Below are 8323 nucleotides of genomic sequence, written 5' to 3'. Positions count from 1 at the left end.
GCAAAGTAATATATATGAAAGAGAATTTTATTAGATTAGAGAACACAGTAATGTAAATTAAGATTAAGTTAAGGGAAAGAAATTTACAGTTTAGAGGCATTTAAGTCGTCAAAATTAACTAAATTAATTAGGGATGCATCTGTCCTGGACCACATGTTGAAGGAAAGAAATTTATAATTCAGGGGCATCTATGTCATCAAAATTATCTGGGGATATAGCTATCCTAAGCCATACCAACCTTTAACATCACTGGATTTTTGCCCACGAGTTTTAAACCTGTAAACTTCACATCACTAAGTAACTTAATAATACACCCCATCACAATCTATTCTACTCTCGGTAATTAAAAAAAACAAAAAACAAAAAACCTTATTTAAATTTTAGAATACCCCATAAACAAGTCAATTATTTTTGTAACTTTTGGGATTACAAAATACTTCTCAAAAAATATCGTCACCTATCATGCCTCAGGCAAACAATCCAAACATTAAAATCAGACAGCTTGAATGTTCTGTCCCCAACAGCATATCCAGTCAGATCGCTCCACGGAGTTCCCTAAAATCCTAAACCTATCTTGCTCAATCTTCAATCTCCTCTCAGATTTAAAAACCACAGCGCTCTTCTCATAATCTTCCGGCTCCCTGCAGCACAAATTAACGATTAATCTCATGAAAACAACTCTTTCCGTGCATTACCCATCAAAAACAGACATCCCAAACTCACAGAGAGACATCAAAGAAACGAAATTGGTAAATGCATCGGTGGTTGCAGAGATCACCTCAACAAAAGCGCCTCCCGTGAATGATAACCAGCCAGTGCCAGATTCTTCTCAGTGGCATTCCTCTCGTAGTCGTACCTGGCCGTTAATAGAAAGATCTTCAACCCCAATTTCAGCATATGGTTGTACAAACTACGACTGGCAGGCAATGGTGGGGCCTCTGCCAAATCCGACCACTCTATAAAAGCACCATCGTCGACCCCCTATCATCTGCAAACGGGGAGACCCAAAAAAATTGGGGGCAATAAAGTAGAGGGGAAAGGCGTTTGTTAATTGGTTCTGCCAAATCTTCCCACTTTATAAAAGCAGCATCCTTCATCCCCTTTTCTGCAAACAGTGAGCCAAAAAAAAGAGGGAAAAATTGCAGAGGGGAAAGGCGTTTGTTTGCTAGTTCATCTTACCCATACTATTGGCTAGCGAAAAAGGGCAGGGTTGAGAGCAGTGTCTCGTCCACATCGAAAACCCCCGCGTTCTTCCCATCACCTGAGAGCGTGAGAGAATTAACATAAGCCATGGACTCTTTGGCCACCATTTGTAAGTCCCTCACATATTGGCTTCCACTTCCGACCATGTAGCTTTTCACGGATTCCACGAATTCAGGAGGCACCACGGACCATGAGCGCAGAGTGTTTGTTTCTGCGCCCAACCTCCTTGCTTCGAAATTAAGTTGGTTCTCTTGCTTCAGATCCCACGTCTCCCCTTGGGCTGTGAATTGCTCTGATACCTTGCCATAGCTCTTGGGTGTGGTGAATCGGATATTGCGACAATGGTGGTTGATGCGAGTGTGCAGGACCGGAGCCATGGAAAAGGGACAGTCATTGAAGATCTTGAAGGTATTGGCTGCGGTAGACTGCAAAGCACAGAGGGGGAAGTGAAGCCATGGAAGTTGAGGGTGAGATTCAAGTATAGTATATACATGTATGACGCTGATTCTGCTTAGCTTTCACACGAATTAAAAAAAGTGGGGAAGGTGGATTCTCACGTTACAACTCTGTTTTTTTCGATTCCCAGACTGTACTCCAAGATTCGCACAACTCCAATCATATATATCCGACATGCTTCTGACTTCACTTTATATTGTGTTTAGATAATATTTTGAAATGTGATATATAATAGTAAATTAATTGTTTTGTTTTGTTTTATTAGATTTTGGAAAATTTTTAAAATTTATGTTGAAAATGAAAATCGTCAATATTGAATACTATTGAAGTGATCTATCAGATATAGATTTATTGATTTGAGTGGTATTGAATATCAAGTCAGTTTGCAAAGGTGAGGACTCTTCGAAGTGCAATGACCTTAGCTCTATTGTTAGTCCCTTACTGCCGTGTCACTAGAAATGGTAAAAGCCCTCAGGTTCAAGAGTGATGACCACTCCACAACCACATCTCCTCTGTTGACATGCTCCATCAAAGGATCCTCTCAGGTAGAGCCCCTTAATATTCTTATGAGTGTTCTTCCTCGATTTTATAACTGTCTTTTTCAAGCTAATCTCTGAAAAATAAGTGATGACCTTCCTAATCGCCTCCCAAGCCATCGAGTTCTTGTTTTCAAATAGTCAGGCGTTCCGACTACACGAAATGGCCCAGATGATATAGAATGGGAGAGTTTGGTATTATGGTTTACCCTTTGTCCAATGAGTGAAGAATTGTATTAATGTGTGTGGGGTTCCCAGACAATCAAGCTTCAGTAAATCCGTCACCCCAAACCACGCCTCCTTGGCAAAAGTGCATCTGATAAGAAGGTGGTCTATCTCATCTTCCAGTAACCGACACGTAGGGCAGATGGTCGGGCCATGAAAGCCTCTACCTTGCAAGTTATTCCAAGTAAGAACCCTATTATGAATTGTCAGCCACCCAAATTAAAGAAATTTCTTAGGAATCTCTTGCCCCCACGCAGCCCTGAACTAAGAATTAAAGCAGAAAGATTTTTTGGTCAATGGAAGATTGTTGTATATAAATTTAACTTTGGGGATTCCATTCTTCATAGGGGCTTCCCACTATAAACAGTCCACACCAACACCAATGCAGACACCAACATGATATAAATTAGTGAGATATGACTCCAATTCGATAGCCAATTCGTCGAACAATCCAATATCTTTGGACCGCTTCCAAGAAGGGTGAGTTGTGAGCCGATGGTTCCTATTGGCTATGTGAGAAAAGTTTATGATTTTCTTTTCTCAGAGGTTGTTGATGAGGGCATCCAAGAGGGTGTGATTGTCGGTGAATCCCTTCAATGCATCCAACCCAACCTTCGTCAGTCTACCGTCCCCAATAGACCATCTCATAAACCCTAGCAGCCAATGACAATTTTTCGACATGCTCCTCCAAATTTAAGATGCACAATTTGTCCTTTTAGCCCCCATCCTTGTCTAGGTTGAGAGGGTTTGCCCCTGCATCTATTTATCTCAGATGATATTCCCCCATATACCATTGATGGTTGTAGCCCTCCAAAGGCTTTGTATGATCAGGGCACAGTTGAAGTTGTGTGTGCACAAGATGCCCCATCCTCCCTGTACAGTTGGTATAGTAATGGCCTTCCATTGGACTAGGTGTATCTTCCCCTTTAGCTTTGTACCCGATAAGATGAATCTTGCCATGAGCTCATCTATATTATGATAGACTTCCATGGGCAATACAAACAAATGCATTCAGTACACTGATATGTTCTGAAGGACAGAGCGGACTAGTGCCAATAGACCTCCTAATGAAAGCCACTTATGAGCCCACCGAGTCAATTTCCTCTTATATCTGTCCAAAAGCCAGTCCCAATCATGGATGCAATATTTGTTTGCCTTTAAATGAAAACCCGGGTAATGGATGCCATCATTTAGGTTTGTCGCCGCAAATCCCAAATAGGTTACCAATCTCCTAGCAACATGGATCGCCCAAATCATCCGAGATCAAGACAGATTTATTATTGCTTTGTTATGTTTATATGCATCATTGAAGTGATCTATCAGATATAAATTTGTTGATTTGAGTGGTATTTAGTCTTACTTGAGTTTACAAGCTCTGTCATGTTTATATGCCTGATGCTCAATATTGGCAAAAGGGTGGATGACATACCTCGCATGACCTAGGTCTTTAGGGCTCTCTGGCCTACGAATGGATGGTTTTGTCTCAAAATTATCACGCAGTGGGATCATTCTCAATAATAGGAGGGACATGACAATTTGGCCTCAGAACGCTGCCACAGTTCATGGCGAGGCTAGCTTACGGTGTTATCAATGAGCATGTCGATATTTTTCGTGTTAAAAGGTGGATGAAGTTAATTTGGAAATGTTTGATCCTGCCAAATCTAAATTGTTTCACGTGGTTGGCTCTCAACAATAGGGTATTGATCGGGGATAATCTGATTCCTCGTGGATTCAAAGGTCCAAACATTGGTATCCTTTGTCTCCAGGGATTATAGTCAGTACAACATCTTTTCTTTTCTTGTGGTTTCTCCAAAGCCTTATGGCAGGAGGTTGTACACACTCTAAATCTTCGGGAATTCGAACCAATTTTCTTTCTGGAAACCAGTGTTGGTTGGTGGGTTCGTAACATGGGTCCTTTTAAATTTATGTCTATCTTCATAGCATGGAGAATTTGGAAAGTCTGCAAAAGTGGATCTTTGATAGCTCTCATTTCAACATCCTTTGTATTCTTTTTCAGATCCTCAAGTTCTTTTATGACTATCATCGCCCTTTGCCATCAAGTAAGATGTGCTTCATCCATGTTCTAGAGGCTCTTATGATGAAGTACAGTGGTTACTTTGACGAGGCTCAACAGTTGGGCTCCTATGGTTGTCATGGCCATATCTCCATTCTTGGCAATCTTTCTATACAATTATGGCTGAATGTAGGGAGTGACTCCAATACAAGAGCAGAGGTCATAGTGGTTTGGGCCCTTATATATATTGTTGCATCAATGGTTTTAGTTTCCCTTCAGATATATGGTGACTCAAAGGTTGTGGTTAATTGGTTTAATGGTAAGAGCAAACTTCAGGCATATCTCCTACAATGTTAGCTAGATAGAATTCAGGCATTGAGAGGACATTTGCATAATTTATTTATCCAAAATGTTCACAGAGAATTGAATAGTAGGGCAGACTCCCTCTTGAAGAGAGGACTACAGGTAGAGGAAGGTTATATTTTCCTTGAAAATTTTCAGGAGGGCTCACTGGTTGGAAGACAAAGAATGCAAATCCCCACTGGCCATCATCTCAAACAATTGCTTTTACATCAACAATCTTTGTGGTTATTTGGGGCTCATTGTGTGGAAACTACTTATATATGCTATGTTAGTTATACTTCTATGTTACTTGTAGTTTTTTTTTCTTTTGAGGACAATTTTTTTACTTGTCATACTAAGACTTTTTTTGTTCATGCTTTGGGTCTTTAAAGGTTATCTTGGTATTAAGAAATTATCAACAGATCCATTAATGCATATAAAAATAGATTTTAAAAATGGTTTCACTTAATTCCAACCAAAAACTTCAAAACATAAAATAATTTGACAACATTGTAAATTTAGTAATTATAAAGTTTATTTTTCAGATTTTAAATTAAGAATTAAAAATAAAACACAATATAATAATATCCTAAAAATCAATATTTAGAAATTTCAAATTACTAAAAATCAATATTAAAAAACTTCAAATTACTATATGTGATGATGGTTCATACAAATATGAAATTTAACTCTTATATGTTTTGAAAGTCTTTTGGACACATCTTCGGTTCAAATTTATTTACTATTCAACATGAATTTACTGAAATTACAATTTTGATGTCTAAATTTTACACAATCCAAAAGTCTTTAAAAAATTTCAAGAAACTAAATCTATTAATACATTTAGAAATAAATTTTAAATTACAAAAAATACAATCTTAGGAAAAATTATTTTCTTTAATTTCGACCAAAAACTTTAAAACTAAAAACAATTAAACAACCCACTAAATTTAATAAATTTAAAATTTATTTTTCAGATTTTAAACTAAAAATTAAAAATAAAAACAAAGATAAAACACAATATAATAATAACATCCTAAAAATCAATATTAAAAAATCTAAGATTACTCAAGATTTTATCATGTTGCTTCATGTAGAAAATTCCCCAAAAAATATTTAAAATCCCTGCTGCCTTTAACAATATCTCAAAGGAGTGCATGGCATTATGCATTGAATAAAAATCGTACGAGGGATTTTCCTCTTATTGCCAAAAATGGTATGCTCATAAATGTATTAGAAAAAATTGGAAGGGATGGAGAGAATGATGGTAAACGCAATTTTAATGTATTTTATTAGTTTTAATGGTTATATATTTATAGCATATAGATTATTGAGTATGATATATTTAAATAGTTATTACAATTTATACATAGGAAAATAATTACTTCTAGATTGACATCTAGGGAGTCACGGTCATAGTTTTAAAATTCCGACTTGGATTTGGAAGTAGAGATGGAGAGAATGATTGTACACACAACACAAATCACGCAATGTATTTTATTGACCTCAATGGTTATCTATTTATAGACATTAGATAGCTGTTACAACTCACGCATAGGAAAACAACTACTTTTAGATTGATGCCTAGGGACTCATGATCATAGTTTTAAAATTCTGACTCGGATTTGGAACCAACCAAGGGTTGCGTCTTGATATCGACTCGGCCTAGTTGATTTCAATGACTCAGTGTTTGTAAAAAATACATTATTATTATTATTTTTTTTTTAATGAAAAAACATAATTTTAAAGATTTTCATTCATGTTTCCGAACTCAAAGCATTAGAATATAGAGAGAAAACAACATATGAAAAATCCAAAAGCAACCAAAACATGTCCTTGAATCTAATGGAGAGCTCATGATTGGGACAATATCACTAGCTTTTTTACTTCCTTCGGGAGCTTTTCAAACGTGGAAGCTATAGGAGCTTCCTCAATTTCTTTCTAGCAAGAAGTACATGTATGTCTCCAAGGATAGTGCAATTGGGTCATTTTAGCCGATGCCACTCTCCAAATGACACTCTTAGACTCAATAACGGTGAAATTATGGTCATTGTATCATTGTAGAGTCCACAACTAATGATGATGACAATTAAGGGTCTTGCCTTGTCTCTCTTGTTCTTTTTTCAATTTCTTATCCTTTCTGCGAAAGTAGTTCATCTCACTTTGTTATGACTCGTGGGGATTATAATCCTCCATCTAGTGTCATGTAACCTTCTTGTAATCCCCATTTTTTGTGGTTTTCTTAAGTGGGACAATGGTAGATGTTTTAGGTACACCTTTTTAGTCCCATTGACCTGTTTTGGCCATCGGTGGACATCACTAACCAATCAAAAAATAAAAAATAAATCCTTATATTGATAAAAGAAGAACATAAATTAATATAATTTGTGTTTCTTTATTTCGATTCTTTTTGTGAAAATCACATCAATGATGTGTCTCATTGTCGTCTTTTTATGCTCAAAATAAAAATCCCATTGACATGTTCTGAGTTTTCACCCCAAGGCTTTTATATTAGACTCGGCTTGGTTATGATGAGCTCGATCGAGTTGGCCAGTTCATTACCGCATCGGTCGAGTCGGTGTCCAGCTCAACTGATTTGGTAATGGACCGACCTTCGGACCGGTTTTTATACTAAGCCGGCCTAGGCAGGGGTCCGACTTGGTCGAGCAAGTCGGGTTTGATTCCGACGGCCTGGTTTTTAAACACTACTCATGATGACAACCTACAAATCACATGACACACATGACATGGAAGCATTATTTCCAATACTCTCCCTTAATAATTGCACATTACACACATTATAACAACAATACTAATCTTTGTCATATTTGTCTGATATGGTTATCACTAACACTCATATCCACTTTGAAATCTCACAGTTTTCACTCTTTTTTTCACCACACTTTTTAGCGTCCCATTTGATCCATTTAATACATAACCGCTTCAGAGCATCTTGATGTATTTGCATAATTGACCTTCTCAACCTCCTAGAGTGCAACAGGTCAATCTCAATACTGAAAATTCCTATGGCACTGTCACCTTGTTGAATATATGGTTTTCCGCTATATTCACTAGTTATCTAAAATAACATTATGGGTACAGAATGTCTTCAACAGACAATTCTACAACTTTTGACCTTATATAAATAACTTGAGTGGTGCTATTGGAGCACAACAGGTCACACCAACTTAATCTTATTAAAAATTACCTGTGACTATTACATTAATCTAATTAATAATTAGCTTATTCTTTTTATTTCTGCATCATTTGATTTTTGTACAATATAATAACATACTATAACTCAAACCATTAAACACAACCAAAAAATTGATAAAATTAAAAATTTAAATTATATAAACACAACCAAAAAATTTGATAAAATTGAAAATTTAAATTATATAATTTACACCATTTTTTTTTTTAATATCAATTCAAAAAATATAATTAAAAAAAAAAACTACAATGTCATCTAATTAAAAAAAACTACAATGTCATCCAATTCCAAAAAAAGCTAAAAACAATTAAACTCTGCCCGTACATTATCATA

The 8323-nt window shown here is 36.3% G+C and overlaps 1 pseudogene across 1 annotated transcript; it reads right to left on the bottom strand.

Moving 5' to 3' along the window:
- Positions 1-453: 453 nt before the first annotated feature.
- On the bottom strand, positions 454-1641 carry LOC149236912 (acid phosphatase 1-like; annotated as a pseudogene). Its single transcript, XR_016245906.1, has 3 exons — positions 1180-1641; positions 779-988; positions 454-641 (listed from the first exon to the last, which is right to left on the bottom strand). The product of XR_016245906.1 is annotated as an acid phosphatase 1-like (transcript).
- Between the last annotated feature and the right edge of the window lie 6682 nt (positions 1642-8323).

The sequence above is a fragment of the Pinus tabuliformis genome, chromosome 8, assembly GCF_031772625.1.
Source record: "Pinus tabuliformis cultivar Carrire ecotype Pingquan chromosome 8, CPIR1, whole genome shotgun sequence".
In the NCBI taxonomy this organism is placed as follows: Eukaryota; Viridiplantae; Streptophyta; class Pinopsida; order Pinales; family Pinaceae; genus Pinus; species Pinus tabuliformis.
Note: the sequence above shows the minus strand (reverse complement) of the source record. Positions and strands in the feature narration are given on the sequence as shown.